The sequence below is a fragment of the Terrapene carolina genome, unplaced genomic scaffold, assembly GCF_002925995.2.
Source record: "Terrapene carolina triunguis isolate 2854851 unplaced genomic scaffold, T_m_triunguis-2.0 Scaffold66, whole genome shotgun sequence".
NCBI classification, from domain to species: Eukaryota; Metazoa; Chordata; order Testudines; family Emydidae; genus Terrapene; species Terrapene triunguis.
Window position 1 is genome coordinate 74,439,877 of NW_020664417.1, and position 18,065 is coordinate 74,457,941.

The window sequence follows — 18,065 nt, forward strand, 5'->3', positions numbered from 1 at the left end:
TCCCAGGCTGCACCCCAGGGATCCCAGGCTGCACCCCAGGGATCCCAGGCTGCACCCCAGGGATCCCGTCACAATTGCAATCCCTTCATGTTTCCATCTGGTGTCTTCCCTATATTGCCCATTTCAGCAACACAGTTTGGAAACTAGAGTGCCTTTCGATTTCTGTGCTCGGATGTCCCCTTCTCCTCCTCTGCCAGTCTCCCTCCATTTGGTCTCAAGGGAAGCAGCTTGTATTTTAATACTGTTTCTGATGTCAGGTTCAGGAGGAGCATGTCATGTAGAGTGGCTGCTCCCTTTCTTCATTTCCTCCAAACTGCAGAGCCCCAAGAATGCAGACTTGCCATGCAGGGGATTTCACTGGCTCAGAGGCAAAAGGAGGGGAGAGCATATGTCACAGAATCACCACCCTTCTTTCCATAGATCTGTTTGTCTATTCTATCTTCCAAAGGGGGTAGGGCCATTGAGGGGTTTGGTTTGTGAAAGTTGTTTTTGATGGGGTGCTCCATTACTGATGATGTTTTTGCAGTGTGCCCACTAAGATGCTACAGTTTGCAATATGTTTGAAATTGCCAATCAGAAGAATTTGGTTTTTACCCAGGACAGTTTTCAGGTTGACTTTTGCCACTAAGCCTTCCAGGGATATTTAGAGCTACATGTACAGTAAAAATATCAAAGAGATATGGATGTCAGAACTTAAAATTACAATAAAAACCCTATTCTGAAGAAGAGAAGCCAAAATGGTACAAATTACTTTAATTCACCTAAACACATTTTAAACGTTTAGTTTAAAAAAAATCCTGCTTCACATGAACGTCTCACAGAACAATATTAAATGTAGAAAAGCCTTTAAAATGCTCTGATAGCAAGACTGGGGAGTGCAAGTTTACATGCAGTGCTGAAAATATTCATTAAAATTGTAATTAGACTCCCGATTAAATTCAGTCACAGCAGAAACTTTATGTGTAAGTGTTGCTACAGGAAGAAACCTCCAGTCTTAAAATTAGTTCAGCAGTCTGAGCTATTTTAATTATGCAGAGTTGATTATCATTGGAGAAGGAAACCTTTATTACTACAACAGAATTTTGATTTCCCCCTCTATTTTCTGGGCTACAGTGTGGTATGTACTTTGATAACCTAATCTTTTCTGTGCAAATAATATGAATATTAATAAAGAGCATGTGTTTAATATTAGGACACTGAAATTTATTAAATGACCATCCAGTGACTAATATGACACATTTTCCTTGTGATGTTACAACTGTAGTTATAGTGCATATCCTTTCAGAGGCAAACAGTCTTGCAATGAGAGAATTTTGTAAACTATAAAGCTGAAAAACCTTGTTTAAAGCTGCATTCCAAGGCAACATCTTGTTTCCATTTGCACACTCAAAGCTTGTGACAGCAGAGATGATGGATGATTCTAACTCTCTAAAACGTCACAAACATACTTTAATTTGGCAAATCTGAGTGTAGCAGAAGGAAACGTCCCTCTCTATTCATATCTGGTTTGATATCTGTAGAATCTCCTATCACTGCAGCAGATATTATGTACTAATTTGAGAGAGCACATTTCTTTGAAATGAAACTTGCCTTTATCTCAAATCAAGCGGCAGAAGATATATAGTGTGCACTTTTCTTCCCCGCAAATGTGTTCTAGAGGTAAAAAATGTACTACTGAAAACCAGGGTTGCCAATTTTGGTTGCACGTATTCCTGGAGGTTTCATCCCATGACAGAAACTCTAATTAAAGATTAATCTTTTAATTCCTGGAAACTCCAGGACAGTCCTGGAGAGTTGGCAACCCTAGAAAAGACTTCGGACATGGTGATCTGATGTATGGGAGATCAGGGACTTGGGCTATTATCTGATGCTGATGGAGACTGGGGGTGTAGAGAGGCAATGGGGTCAGGTCCTGGAGGGAAGAAGTTCTTATGTTACTTTCTGAATTTTCATCTGCTGTTCTGGAATTTAATTTCCAGACTACACGTAATACATAAATAACCTCATAACTGGGTTTTAAATATATGTAAGTTTCAACTCATGAAAAGGAACATTGTGACCTATCAAGATGTTCAGAAATCTTCTTTCTGAATTTTTTGCTGTATGTCTACTGATTCTCTGCAATCCTGGAACATCCATCTACATCTCCCAAACACTCCATCTTTAACAATAACTCATCCTCACTACAGAATAGATATAAGATAAGTATTGAAACATAATTTGAGAAAGTCCAGAGAAGAGCAACAAAAATGATTAAAGGTCTAGAAAACATGACCTATGAAGTAAGATTGAAAAAAAATTGGGTTTGTTTAGTCTGGAGAAGAGAAGACTGAGAGGGGAGATAACAGTTTTCAAGTACATAAAAGGTTGTTATAAGGAGGAGGGAGAAAAATTGTTCTTCTTGACCTCTGAGGGTAGGACAAGAAGCAACGGGCTTAAATTGCAGCAAGGGCGGTTTAGGTTGGATATTAAGAAAAACTTCCTAACTGTCAGGGTGGTTAAGCATTGGAATAAATTGCCTAGGGAGGTTGTGGAATCTCCATCATTGGGGATTTTTAAGGGTGGACAAACACCTGTCGGGTGATCTAGATAATACTTAGTCCTGCCTTGAGTGCCGGGGACTGGACTAGATGACCTCTCGAGGTCCCTTCCAGTTCTATGATTCTGTGATTAAAATATGTCAAAAATATAAACAGTGCCTTAAAGTGGCATAGCTAAACTAGTATGCCCAGGTGAATTGGACACTGCAGAGCTATCTACTTCTTTTTTCTGATGTGCCAGATCATAGTTTATATAGAGTATTTAAGTTAAAAAATATATAAAACTTGTATCTTAAAAAGCTGACTGAGATGAACTCAGATTAGCACCTCTAGCTAGAAGAATTAACATGGAAAATCATGGTAATTAGGCCAAAGCAAAGAGCAGATAGCACTTGGAAAAGTGGGGAGTACTTATTTGTGTTACAGAATGTAGAAGTGAACCAAAAGACACCTATTCATAGAATCATAGGGTTAGACGGGACCACAAGGGTCATCTAGTCTAACCCCCTGCCAAGATGCAGGATTTGTTACGTCTAAACCATCCAAGATAGTTGGCTATCCAGTTGGGTGGTGGTGGTGGTGTTTTAAACCTTCAGTAAAGGAGCTTCCACAACCTCCCAAGGCAGTCTATTCCACTGTTCTACTGTTCTTACAGTTAGGAAGTTTTTTCCCTGAGATTTCCTCTAAATCTGCTATGCTGTAGTTAGAACCCATTGTCTCTTGTTCTGCCTTCTGTGGCAAGAAAGAACAACTTTTCTCCACCTTTTTTATGGCAGCCTTTCAACTATTTGAAGACTGCTATCATGTCCCCCCTCAATCTCCTCTTTTCCAAACTAAACATACCCAGTTCCTTCATTCTTTGCTCATATGGCTTGCATTCCATCCCTTTGATCTTCCTTGTTGCTCACCTCTGGATTCTTTCTAGTTTCTCTACATCCTTTCTGTATATTGGTGACCAAAATTGGACACAGTACTTCAGCTAACACCTAACCAGCACTAAGTAGAGCGGTACTATAACATTCCTGTGACTTGCATGCTATGCCTCTGTTAATGCAATCTAAAATTGCATTTTATTTATTTTTGCAACAGCATCGCATTGCTGACTCCTGTCAAGGTTGTGATCCACCACAACTCCCAGATCCTTCTCAGCAGTGATGCTGCCAAGCCAGTTATCCCCCATTCTGTATTTGTTTATTTAGTTTTCTTCCCTAAGTGTATCACCTTACATTTGTCTTCATTGAATTTCATTTTGCTGTCTGTAGCCCAGTTCTCCAATTTATCAAGATCCCTCAGAATTTTATCTCTATCCTCCAAATTTTACCTCTATCCTCCTGTTGTGCACTTCCTATCAACACAGTGCTAAAAATCAAGAAAATCCCCAATTCAGGTATAGATCAACATTAGTTCACATGCCTCATCACCAAACATAATCCTAACCAAACACAGGGGTATTCTTTACCTCAAAACCACGTCCCTTTCACTTCCACCATACAATTTCCTCCAATAGCAATACCTAGTTCTCCATCAGTAGATCTCAAAGTGCTTTACAAAGGAGTTTGGTATCATTATTTCCATTTCACAAATGGGGAAATTGGAGCACAGAGAAGTGAAGTGAAATGCCCATGGTCACCCAGCAGGTCAGTTGCCGAGCCTGGGATAGAACCCAACCTAGGCACTGACTCTGTGGGTTCTCTGGGGCTCAAGCACCCACTGAAAAAAATAGGGGGGGCTCAACACCCACAGGGCTGGATGAATCTTTTGTGGGCCCTGGCGCCCGGATCATGGCTCTACCTCCGCTCCACCCTGAGGCCCTGTCCCCGCTCAGCCTCTTTCCCCCCACCCCCCAGGCCCTGCTCTCTGCTTGCATGGTGGCGAGGGGGCGGAAAGGAACACCTACTGGCAAAAACAAAAGTCAACACCTATGGAATCCAGGTCTCCTGAGTCCCAATCCAGTGCTCTACCAACTAGGTAATGCTACCTCTGTATACACTTTCAGTTAATCAAACAAACACTCTTAACAATAACCTCAGATTTCTTAGGTAGCAATAACATTTATTGTAACTATTGTTTTTATTGTGTTTTCAGTAGTACATGAAAATAAGCACTTTCCAAACATAAGAGAAGGAAAGGTTTCTGTCTCCTGCAATAATGTTCCTTTTGGTAAGATTATTATAGTTGTGTTTTGTGTTTGAGTAACTTTGAGGGCTTTGTATTGTTGGTGACTATGTTGGAAGTATAAGAGAGTTTGTGTTAGGGGCAAAGAGTCTGTGACTGGATTTTTTGATGACTGGGTGGTAAGGCGTGTGAATTGAATTTCAGCTGTCTGGTAATGAGCAATGATTTGCTTGCTTTTTAGTGATTGTGTTAGAAAGTGCTCTTGAGCAATCTAACTTAACAATGTTGTTTTGCATGGGAATATCCCTTGCATAGAGAACAGAAGGCAATTTGTCTTCTACATATGAACTGGAATTCGCCATTTCCAAAGAATTATTGCTTCTTGCATTGGAGAAGTGACCTTCAGCAGGAAATAATATGAAGTGACTTCAGGCATTAGGTTTCAGTGTATTAACCTGGGGGGTAATATAAGCCACTATGGCATATAAATGTATCTATTTATCTTACAGTTTTGTATAGTTCCCATCACTGTAGTATGTCAATGCTTCCCAGAGAAATAAGATAGGCATAGTGATGTCCACTGGAAACTTCATGGAGTCTTTGGTTCTCCCTTCACTGTGAGGTTGGTTTTTTTTTGGAGAGGCAGAGAGAAGAAGATGGTAGGTGGTTGCATATATCTCATTCTTGTTATGGTGGAAAATCTTTTATCAAAGAGGTGAAGATCCTGAAGTGTTTCCTGTAGGAGGACAGACTCTGGATTAGCCTGATCTGCCCTAGAAGTACTTTTGCAGCTCACAGCTCTATCCTGTGAATGCCTTCTCTTTGGTATCAGGATATGACATATACACCGATATAAAGTAATTGTACAGTATGTCTTGTATGCATCTCTATTCTGTGCAATAAGGACTTCACAACTGCCTTCCAATTTTGCCCATCTCCTGCTACAGTCTTCCCATGTCATCTTGATATTTTCAATTCTGCTTCTATGGTGCATTTCAGTATTATCTTTGGTTTACTGCATTACCTCTTGCCCTGAGTGTTCCAGTCGAATGCCTGTCTTATGTTGTTTGGTTCTTTCCTCCATGTATGTTCTAGCTATTCCCATTTATGTTCCATAATTTCCTGTCCTATTGGTTTCTCTTTTGTCCTCCCCCTGTGTTCTTTGTGTTTTTTTTTTTTTTTTAAATCCATTTGATATTGAGGATTTGTCTGAGGCAGCTGCTTAGGAAAACTTGGAATTTAGATAGTAAGGTCTTAAGTCATCAAGTTTCAGCTCCATATAGTAAGACAGACTTTATAATGGTGTTCAATATTAGAAGTTTAATTTGGAGGGCAAGATTTATGTTTCTGTAGACAGGCTTAGAATTACAAAGGCATGTATGGCTTTTGCTATTTTGGCTTTAATGTCTTTGTCTCTTCCATCTGTTGTACTTACAGTGCTGCCAAGATATGTGAAATATCAGACCTCTTCTATATCAGCCCCAGAAAGTGTTGTTGTATTTCTTGTTGTATGTTGATTCTCATGGTGTTAGTTTTCTCTGTGTTGATTTTTTAACCCTACTAACTGTGCATAAGCTTGGAGATCATTTGTTTTAGATTGCATGTCTCTGTGGGTATGGGATAGCAAGTTGATGTCATCTGCAAAGTCAAGGTCCTCCAACTTCTGCGTGAAAGTCTATTGCATGCCCCTTGGTTGTTCTGTGGTCTTTCTCATTATGAGCCCAGTAAAAAACTCATGTGTGACATAAGACAGGGGTTCTCAAACTTCACTGCACCACAACTACATGACCCCAGGAGGAGGGACCGAAGCTTGAGCCCACTCAAGCCACACTGCGCTGGGAGGGGGGAACAAAGCCAAAGCCCAAGGGCTTCAGCCGCAGTTGGAGGATCTGTAACAGGGTCGCAGCCCACTTTTGGGTCTGGACCTACAGTTTGAGAACCGCTGATATGTGACATCCTTGTCTGATGCCTGTAGTAGCCTGGAATAGCTTAGTCAATTTGCTGTTATGTATTATTTGGCATGTCATGCTGACAGAAGCTCTGAATGATGTTCACAAATTTCTGAGGGATTCCATAGTGGCATAGCAACTTCCATAAATATGTTCAATCCACTGTATCAAAGGATTTTTGGAAATCTATACAATTCTTAAAAAGCAGTGACTGCCATTCAATTGACAGTTCTATGATGATATGTAGGGTTACTATTTGCTCTAAACAACATTTCTGTTGTCTGAACCCTGCCTGTTCTTGTTGTAACATTGAATTATTACATTCTTTAGTATGTCTAGAATAACAATGTAAATACCTTACTTGGAAAAGAGAGCAATTGAATGCTCCTGCAGTTTTTACACTGCCTGAGATGTCCTTTCTTTGGCAACTTCATTATATGACCCTTTTCCCACTCATTTAATATTTTTCTTCTAAATCAAGCAAGAACATAGACACAGTAACTCCAGTAGGAATATGCTGTAAAGACCAAAAAGAGCACTAGGAAAGATAAATGAGACTTTATAGACAAAATGGCATCAAACGTACAGACCACTGTTGAAGAAAATAACATGAAGACACCGTCATTAGACAGTTGTCAGGAAGAAAAACAAATACCAACCAGCCAATTCAAGTCAATGAGGGCAACTTAATAACTAACCTATTGGAGCAGTTAAATATATGGAGGCAGTACTCTTTTTAGTCAACTACTGAATGGAAAGTAAGTGGCCAGTCCCCCAGAGACAGGTCCTCATTTTACATCCAGATCTTCTCCTTCCTCTATCACCAGAGTAGAAATAGAGAGGGCATTCAATCAGTTAAAAAATGGAATGGAACCTGGTCCAAATAACACTCCAACAGAGGTTCTTAAGGCAGACTTGAACACAGTAGACGTTTTGATAGGCTGCTTACAAAATCTATGGAAACAAGAAATTCCAAATGAATGGAAGAAGGGTAATACAGTGAAGCACGTATACTGTACATAAGTATTTACTGCTTTCTGGACAAGCTCTGCCCAGGAAGCAAACTTTGCCATTTAAAATGTCTCCTCCTCTGGGTGGTGGTTATTTCTTTCATGCTATTCTCTATCTTCCTCTCTTTATTAGAACAGTCACTGGCAATCTTGTATCTACTGTATCTCCTCTGGGTGGCTATTGTTTCTATAATATTTCTCCATTACAATAGCAGCTCTCAAGTGTACATCCTCTCCTCAGCGTGGCTTTTAATACATAATCGCTAACTCTTTCCATTATTCTAGAGAGTAAGCAAGCATTTGTGATTATAAATAATCCCTGTATCTCTTTCAATGCAGTGCCAGATGTGGCAAACATTTGAGTTTTAAACTAGTATTAGTACAGCACATAGTAAATATGACCCTTATCAGACTTGACAGGAATCAAAGTGAAGCATTTCTCCTTTACAGCGTGCCGCTAAGTGACTCTCACTACAGTTTTCCTAAAGAAAAACTTGTGCTTAGGATAAGGAAAAGCCAGTTCTGGTTTGGATTTGGTCAGAAAAGAAAATGCACACGTAAGCACAGGACTGGGTTTTTAATATGTGCTTTTGTCTACTTCAGAGAGATTTCCTAATGATGGGTGGTTCAGTAGGAGCATGTGTCTTACTTTATTTAGCTTCTTAGTAACAAAAGAGAGATACAACATGTTTTATTACACTGCATTGTAATATCTTTGGATTGGTAGGGGCTTGGTTTTTATAGCATGAGGTATTTTTATTTTGAATTAAAAAAACATACTAGAGGAGCATTTCGTAATTCACTAGTTGTGATTCATTAATAAAATTAGCTTTGTTTTGTACTTAACTACCTTCATTTTATTTTAGATTTAATACCATTTATTTTCACTAGTAACCATTGGCCAGGAACGGCAAACTGTGGCCACTGGGAGCTGCGGGCGGCCGTGTCTGCGATGGTCAATGTAAACAAACTGTCTCGCAGCCCGCCAGTGGATTACCCTGACAGGCTGCAGGTTGCCCACCACTGTCTTAGACCAAAGATGCCTGAAAAGCATCAGGGGAAATAATGAAGCAGCTATCTCCTGAATATTTATTTTTGCTTAGTCACATTTATATACTTGCTGGTCCTTTTTTTTTCTTATGCATCCTTTTAACTTGAAGTTCTGTGGCCTGTGTCATACAGGAGGTCAGATTAGATGCCCACAGTGGTCCTTTCAGTCCTTGGAATCTATGAATATCCAGTTCTTGTATCTAATTTCTGTTTGCTTTCCTTTAACTACCACTGCTTTTTCCCTTCAGGGCAAACCTCATATTTCTAGAGGATGCTAGCTGCAGTGGAACCTCTGATTCTGCTTTGCGAGGCTAGAGGCAGAATTTAAGGTGCTTGCATGGGAAATTCACACATCCTGTGTACAGTGTGAATCAGTTTGCTCAGGAGCTTCCTGCATGTGGCTGCAGGAGACTGGTCTTGGGGTTCTGCAACCACTAATGCTATATCCCCACATAGGACAATGGAGCAAATACTCCTGCTCCAGTAGTGGCCACAGAATGACTTTGCTGCTACTCTGCAGCCTGGCTTTGAAGGGGATTGGGGAAAGAAGAATTGCTCACTCCAGTCCTTGCAGTATCATGCTGTGTCAAGTCCATTTGGTGGATGCGAGGGGAGGGTTTCCCTCAAGGCTTGTGTGTGAGGGGTAAAGAGTGTTTTCAAAATGTGTTACTACTGTGTTTTAATATCCTAATGTAGATGGGGCAGTGTTGTAGTTTTAACACGTATAAGCTGGCTGAGGTGAGCCCAAGGGAAGGATACAACTTGCTCTGTCAACACTAAGCTTTTAACCCATTTCTAGTGATCGTATTTAAAAAAACACAAAAGCAAAAAAAAAATCACCTTGTTTTCTTAGTGCGGACATGCCTTGAGAGAACAAAAGCTGAGGTGATGCAGTAGCAGTGCTGCCCATCTGATTCCTTTCAGCTTGAGGTGAGGAAAATAAGACCATATGTAAATAATATTTAAAGAGATTCTGATTCTCCCTGCCACTGTCTCTGACAGTCCCAGGAGAGACTCACATGCCAACTCCACTGTCTCTCCTGACAGGCCTTTGCCTGCCAATGCTGCTGCTACCTAACCACTATTACTTCACATGCCAGTTTTACTGCCTTAACTGACAGTCCTAGCTTACTAGCTACTCATTTTAGACACCTGTTGTCTCTCAACTGTCCCTTAGTGCTACATACTCAAGCCCTGTTGTCGATGGAAATTGGTCACCTAGAGGAAAAGAAGGGAGCTCAAACTCTGTGATTTAACAGCTCCAGTTAAAATCACTGTCAGTGAGGAAAAATAAGCTCCCACTGATATTTTAAACAATCATATTTATTGAAGTGCTCTGGAAACTGATCAACTTTCTCTGCTCATTATTTGATGTTTCTTCATGTGCCTTGAAATTGGAACCACAAATTAATCAATGGATTAAAATGTCCAGTTGTTTTGTAACAAAGTTCTCCTGTATTCACATATAAATTGTTGTTTTGTTACCTTCTCAGGCTATACTTCTGATTGAATCAGAAAAGACATCCTCAGAGATCTGCTGGAGGATGTACTTTTTGCACTTTGCTCAGAGATGAAAGCACATCACTGTCAAAAAAAGGTGTTGCTACCGCAGGGCAGTAGCATTTATCGTACAGATGTCCTACACCTAGAGCCAAATGCAGCTTGCCTTACATGGGCTATTTTCAAGTAGGATTTGGCCCTTCCCATGCAACCCTAACAAGTGAAGTCCTCTTGATTTTTGAGAGACTTTTGTTTTTGCTGCTGCTGTTGCACGGCTCAAATTGAAAGCCTAGTTTCTCTGACTAAAAATCTAATGACTCATGTAGCTGCGGGGTGAGTGACCAAAAAGATCACATCAGTGGGGGTGCAACAATTTTGCAGTTGAAAGATTATCATTGAAAGGCAGCTCTCCATGTACTGTAAAGCCAAATTAAGAGAGGCAAGCAAAAGAGACGTTTGTAGAAAAATCAGTATAGTTTAATGAACCTCTTGAAGATTTACTATCCATATTCCTCGAGAATTGAGATGCAGAAGACTGGAGAGAATAGAATAGAACTTGGTCTCTCACAGCTGCTTTAACACTCAAGGTGTTGTAAAGTGGTTTTGGAAGGAGAAACAAACAAAAAAAAGCCAGAAAGGACTGAGATCTAGTCATTATAGTAGGAGATATAGTCAAAGTCTTCTGTTTCTTAATTTGTATTATTGTGTTAGGCAGCTCACCTCACCACCTTTACGAAAACAATTATCAGAAGAAATAAATATGACAATACAAGACTTTTTTTTTTAAAGCCTTGAATTTCTCTTCTCTCAACTCAATGATTGCTTAAAAGAACTCAGCAGTTTGATTAGAGGCATTGTTAGTATGTTGCCTACAACTTGTGTCAGTTTTTTTTAAAAGATTTCATAGAATATTGCTATACTAACCCCCAAAATACGCCATCCCTTCCAAAACAACCTGCAGTCACACAGGTTTGCAGAATTTATGAAACTCTGGGGGGAAAAGGTAAAGTGGAAACACAATTATGAGCTGCTTAAGGGGGAGTAATTCATTGTACTGTGTTGCCAACATCTGAACTAATACTAGTGCATGTAATGCATACCATATCTGTCACTGACAACCTACAGGGTTACATTTAATTCTGAATCATCAGTCATGTCTTCTCCTGCAAACATAGAAATGATAAAGAGAAGCAAGAGCGCCTTCGGAGGACAAGCTTGTTTTACAAGCTAGGATTCCAGAAGGTGACCTAACTGCCTCTGACACAGTGGACACCATAAATGTCATTCTCAGTTAGTGGATCCATGTCAGCACATTGTAAGTGGGCAAAATTGTCACAGTTGTGCCACAATAAATGGTGGCATTGTACAAAAAACAAGGAATTTTTTTTTATCTTTTTACATTTTGTGGCTGTCAGTGAAGCATAATATCCTGAGAAAGTGGGAAGAAGTGTAGCATGTCATTGCATATAGATGGAATATCTGCTCTCATTTTCACAGCTCTGCAACTGAAGTCCTGAAGGTTTGGGAAGGGGAGATTCAGCATGCCCCACCTCCAAACCTATTGAAGTAGTAATTAGATAAAGCTCAACCTTCTAGAGCAGTGGTGGGCAACCTGTGACCCACGGGCCACACACGACGTGTCAGGGTAGGCCCGTGCCACTTCCCGCAGTTCCCATTGGCTGGGAATGGCGAACCGTGGCCTCTGGGAGCTGCGGGCAGCTGTGCCTGTGGATGGTCAATGTAAACAAATTGTCTTGCAGCCTGCCAGCGGATTACCCTGATGGGCTGCGTGCAGCCTGTGGGCCGCAGGTTGCCCACCACTGTTTTAGAGGAGAGTTAGCTGAGCAAAAGTATTGCATGTCTGAGGCCATTTGAACAGGTTGGGAGGACTAAGTGCTGGAGGAGTGTGACTGGGACAGGTCTTGTTAGGAGTTCAAATAGTCATGTGAATAATTAAAGGTTTCAGGCAAAATGAAGGTATCCATAAACCCCTGCAAATCTGTGGATATCCGCAGATATCCACATCCGCGGATATCCGTGCACCATGTTTGCGGATTGCGCATCTGATGCGGATACAAAATGTTTATCCATGCAGGGCTGGCTCTATGTATCCACACGGAAATTTCTGTGTTGCTGAAACATGCAAGAAACTGTACAGGCACTTGTACCAACCTTTGTGGATAGGAAATATGGCTACATCACTTAACCTACATTTTTGAAGCAAAACTTTAGTTCTTGCTACTGAATATGGCTAAGGACTCTCTTAAATTCAAACTGTATTGAATTTTATTTTTTTATATATAAACTTCTAGTATGCCACTTGCAATAGCAGCTGCTTGTCATAGGCTGACCAGTGATATCTCCAAGAATCAGTGTGGAGGAGGGGGAATACAACTTCAATTCTTGGCATCAATTTTGTTGCATAGTTAATTTGGCAGTTAAACTCATCTGCTGGTATGTTTTTTTTTATCTTAAGGCATCAAAACAAATAATAATAAAAAAATACACACATGGATAGGGAAAAGGATCTGAACTAAGGTCTCTGATATATGCCATTATTACAGAAATGAAATCTAACATAATATGCTGCTATGGCATTTATTTATTCATCACAGGAATTCCCCACTAGCTTAGTTATTGAGTAAGCCCCTACAGACTTCAGACAGATGGTGTAGAAAAGGAAGAAATTAGACAAGTTCTTGGGTTTTTACAGCATATAGGCATCACTTATAGCAAAGTCACCAAAAGGTAACTAAAGGACCACAAAATCCTGAGCTCTTTTCACTTCCTGTATTTTTGAATAACTTTCCCAGGGACAGGATATCTTAATAACATTCATTGTTGGTATAAAACCAATAAATTCAATGGAGTTCACCGGTACAAGAGGGTATTAAAGTATATATGATAGACTGTTCATGAAATATTTGAATTTTCCAACCAGTTCTAGAAATCACTGAAGGCCTCAAAGACTTAATATCAATAATAAGGCAACATACAAGAAAATCCTTGAACAAAATTACTTGACAACATAATCACTTTTTAACAGTAATGATGCCAGTAATGTCTTGCCCCAGTCTCTGGGCAAGAAAGATTTGGATGTCAGGAATGGAGTACTTCCTTGTTGGGAGAGAACTGATACCAGCAAGTGCAACTGGTGAAATGCAGGAGACGTGTTGCTAGCAATAGTGACCATAGATCAGGCATAGTGAGTAACTTCCTTTTGCAAAGTACATGAGAGCAGAACCCTCAACAGTAGTCTTAGGTTAATAGAATTATGGATAAATGCTATTAAGTCTGGCAACAGCAGGATACACTGGGGCAAGCAGAAGAATAACCACTACCCTTATTAGGAAAGATGTGAGGAGATATAAAGCAAGATTTTGAGCTGTGCCTCTAAGAGATGCAGCATAGAATTTTCAGTCCAGGGAAAAGGAGAGCTATGTTGGCTTTAAGCCACTTCTGTGCTCTCCTGATCTCTGACCTAGGCTGCTCTGGAGACTGGAGTGGCCCCTGGTGTAATTTAGGTTTCCCAGTGCTGTGTAAGTTACAGTAGCTTCCACAGGCTGCCCAATGGACCACAGCTCTGCACATTGTCAAGTCTGTCACTGAGTGGTTAGAGAGGTTGAAGTGTTCTCCCAGTGGTTTTTGAATGTTATGATTCCCGATGTCAGATTTGTGTCCATTTATTCTTTTGCGTAGAGACTGTCTGGTTTGGCCAATGTATATGGCAGAGGGGCATTGCTGGCACATGATGGCATACATGCCTCTAGCCACCCTCTCACAGATCTTGAGAGACAGACCAGTCCTCGCTTACAGACAGCCCCCCAACCTGAAGCAAATACTCACCAGCAACCGCACACCATACAATATAAACACTAACCCAGGAACCTATCCTTGCAAGCGAGGACTGGTCTGTCTCTCAAGATCTGTGAGAGGGTGGCTAGAGGCATGTATGCCATCATGTGCCAGCAATGCCCCTCTGCCATATACATTGGCCAAACCAGACATTCTCTACGCAAAAGAATAAATGGACACAAATCTGACATCGGGAATCATAACATTCAAAAACCACTGGGAGAACACTTCAACCTCTCTAACCACTCAGTGACAGACTTGAAGGTGGCAATTTTGCAACAAAAAAACTTCAAAAATAGATTCCAAAGAGAGACTGCTGAACTTGAATTAATATGCAAACTAGATACAACTAACTTGGGTCTAAACAGAGACTGGGAATGGTTGGGTCATTACACTAATTGAATCTATTTCCCCATGTTAAGTATCCTCACACCTTCTATAGGTCATCTCGATTATCACTTCAAAGGGTTTTTTTCTCCTGCTGATGATAGCTCATCTCAATTGATTGGCCTCTTACAGTTGGTATGGCTACTTCCACCTTTTCATGTTCTCTGTATGTATAAATATCTTCTGTCTGGGTGTTCCATTCTATGCATCCGATGAAGTGGGCTGAAGCCCACGAAAGCTTATGCTCAAATAAATTTGTTAGTCTCTAAGGTGCCACAAGTACTCCTGTTCTTTTTGCGGATACAGACTAACACGGCTGCTACTCTGAAACCTGTTTTACTAAAGTGTAAGAGGCAGAAATAACACAGCTTGATTTTTAGGTTTTAGGTGGAGTTTGCTTGCTAGGATCATGTGGATATATCTCACCAAATCAATGCCCCGCATTTGCAGGGGCCTCAGGCATTGGTACATCTCAGTCCCTCATAATCTCTGCCTCTGGCACAAAATGGGTTAGTGTCCTGAGGGCTGTAATACTTTGGGCTAATCCAAGTTACTGGACTTTATTCAGGGGTCAGTGGGTGGACTTCTGGTGGCTTGTGGTGTGTAGGCAGTAACAAAGTGTCCTTTGACTTATAAACTAGATTTGATTTGGTCAGTGTTATTTTTTTTTCATCACTTTTTTTGACCAGTAATTGCATTTTAAATATCTACACAGGAACTCCTCGCTGCACAATTTAAAATGATCTTGGGCAGGATTTATCTATCCATTCCCCGGAGTGGTCATGCCCGTGTTCAGAAGGCCCCCTGAATGATCTGTATGCCTTTTGGTACATCTCTATGGATACAAAACCAACGGACAAACAATTTTGAAATACTTCTTTATTTGATTGAAAGCATAAACAGACTAAAGAAAGAAAGGGGGAAAAAGCACTCCTGGCCACCCAGATTGAATCTCGTAGACAATGTAATTTGTTGATATGAGACACATTTCTTGGATAAGTATTCTAGTTATATGAAGTAAATATGCTTGTTTTGGAAAATAGCCCAATATACCTTTTTAAATACACTGCATGCTAGTGTGAATAATGGTAACTAGTCTTTTAAGAAAGTATTAGGAAAAGTCATGTACAGCTATTGATACTGCTACGGATGTGAGGAAGAGCTCTGTGAACAGAGGTGGATTAAGATTTATTGGGCCCCTTACACTCTGGGGGCACAGGGACACCAGAAATTTTAAAAGTGGGAGGGCCATTCCTGCCCACTTTTTAACCTGGGCATAGTAGCCTCAGGCAGGCACGGAGTGGTAGCAGCAGGGGCTGCACTTCGCGGCGGAGGAGCTGATAAGGTGATCCGCTTCCCCATTGTGAAGCACAGCCCCTGCTAGTAGGATTGCCAACTTGGTGGTAATTAAAAACTGGACACTCCAGCAGGAGTGCCTGAACCTCCCCTGCCACCCTCTTCCCTCCGAGGTCCCACCCCTGCCCTAACTCTTTCCCCAAGGCCCCGCCCCATCCACTCCTCTTCCCCCTCCCACACTGTTGCTCGCTGCTTTTCTCCTCCCACACCCCAGCCCAGGTCAGGAGGGACTCTTCTGTTGAGACAAGATTGAGAGCTGCAGCCGCCCAATGCAGGTAGGAGGTGGCCCTGGCTGAGTAGGGGCTGGCACGGATGATAACCTGGCGCCTCCTCCACCCACAATAACTGGACTTTGAGTGTCCAGTCAGTAGATCTGACCAGGCACGGTCAGGTCCCCTTTTTGACCAGACTTTCCGGTTGAAAACCAGGCATTTGGCCACCCTACCTGCTAGCGGTGCCAGCCTCTTCCCAGTAGGGGGGCTGAGGTTGGCCTTAATCCCCTCTCGTCACAGGGCCTCACCTCCTGCTCCTTCTCTTCCCCCACAAGGCCCCACCTCGTGGCCGGGCTGTGGTAAGGGCCACGGTGGGGAGCCCTGGAGCCGCCACTTGCCCTGGGTGGCATGCCCTTGGGGGCAAGACCACAGGCCAGGGGCTGCTCTTGGGGGGAGGGGGGAGCCTGGCTTCCCACCCAGAGACGGTGGAGGGTGTGGGGCTCCCCACAGTGGCCAGGGCTCTCTGGATGGCTCTTACCATGGCCTGGCTCCCGCTTCTGCCCTGGCCAGGGGTCGGGACCTTGGGGGGGAAGAGCAGGAGCAGGGGGCAGGGCCACAGTTCCAGCATTGGTGGTCCTCCCACTTCTACACAGGTTCCCGCGGTCCTGTGCGGGCCTCCAATTTGGCTGGAGCCCCTGGGCATAGGCGCTGACTTACTCAGATCCCGGGGCGTGCTTGACCCTCGCTCTTCCCCAGGCCCCATCCCCACCCTTCTCCAAGCCCCTGCCCCGCCTCTTCCCACCCCCGCTCTGCCCCAGGCTCCACCCCCACTCCACCCCTTTCTCCAAGCCCCCACTCCTGCCCCCGCTTCTCCCCCTCCCGCCAGTGCCTCCTGCATGCCACGGAACAGCTGATCATGGCAGGCAGGATGTGCTGGGGGGGGGAGGAGCCGATCGCGGGGCCACCAGTGGGCGGGAGGTTCTGTGGAGGAGGAGGAGGCACTGACCCGTTGCGCTGCCCATGGATACTGAGCACTCACTATTTTTTTTTTTTTTCCGTAGATGCTCTAGCCCCGGAGCATCCACGGAATCTGCCACTGTCTGTGAACCTGGAAAGCTTGTCCCTTCCACCAACAGAAGGTGGGCCAATAAAAGTTATTACCTAACCTGTCTTGTCTCTCTCATGCACTGCTATTGACATAAATTGCCCTCTGTAGAAGTTTGTATTTATGTAAACATATTATCACCCTCATGACACCTCTGTTTTTTGGTGAAATGAATAAAACGTTTATCATTCCATTCAGCTACTCTCTCATCCCCATAATTTTTGCATTATTACTGGGAGATTAGAAGACACACTGTGGTAGTGGCATAATTAATATTCATAGGAAATAATTGTGTCAGGGGAGTTTGTTGCTCTTGCAATCGGAATGAAAAGATAAAAATAAAAGTAGGTTTTCTGCTGATTTTTTTTTTCCCTGTGCAATCTGTGTGCTTCATTTTTTCTAAATTAAAAACTAACCAGAAAACAAATGACAAAAAGATTCTGTCAGACCTATAGTATTACAAAGTGTCTAGATGGATAAATAACGAGTAGTGAAGCGGAGATGTGGCACCCTGGCTTCCCTCCCCTTTGCAGGTTTATCCTCAGTAATTAAAGAAGTAGTATTTCACCTACTGTAAAATTCATGGTCTGTTCTGAAACAGTTAAACAGGAGGATGAACAATTTCAGACAAAACATCAGTATCCTTACAACAACAATTCTTTCTGTAAGATTAGTGACAAATACAAGTAAATGCACCCAGAATCCAAAAGTTAAGGAAGCTCTGTGAGGCTTGATGTTTTACTTCACAAATGTCTCCTCTCTCTCTCTCCTCTCTGGAATTTTAAATAGAAGGCCTGGGTTGGGAATCAATAGCTCAATTAGATTATGTGGTAGCTCTCAGATGACTATTAGCATAGCCAGGAGATTACTTTTGTTGATATTGGGAGATGTGGCTGCTCTGTGATATGAGCGTATAACAGCACCTTGAGCTAGTCTGCATTGTGTGAGACAAAACTATGGTAGAAAATAGGGTTACCATACGTCCG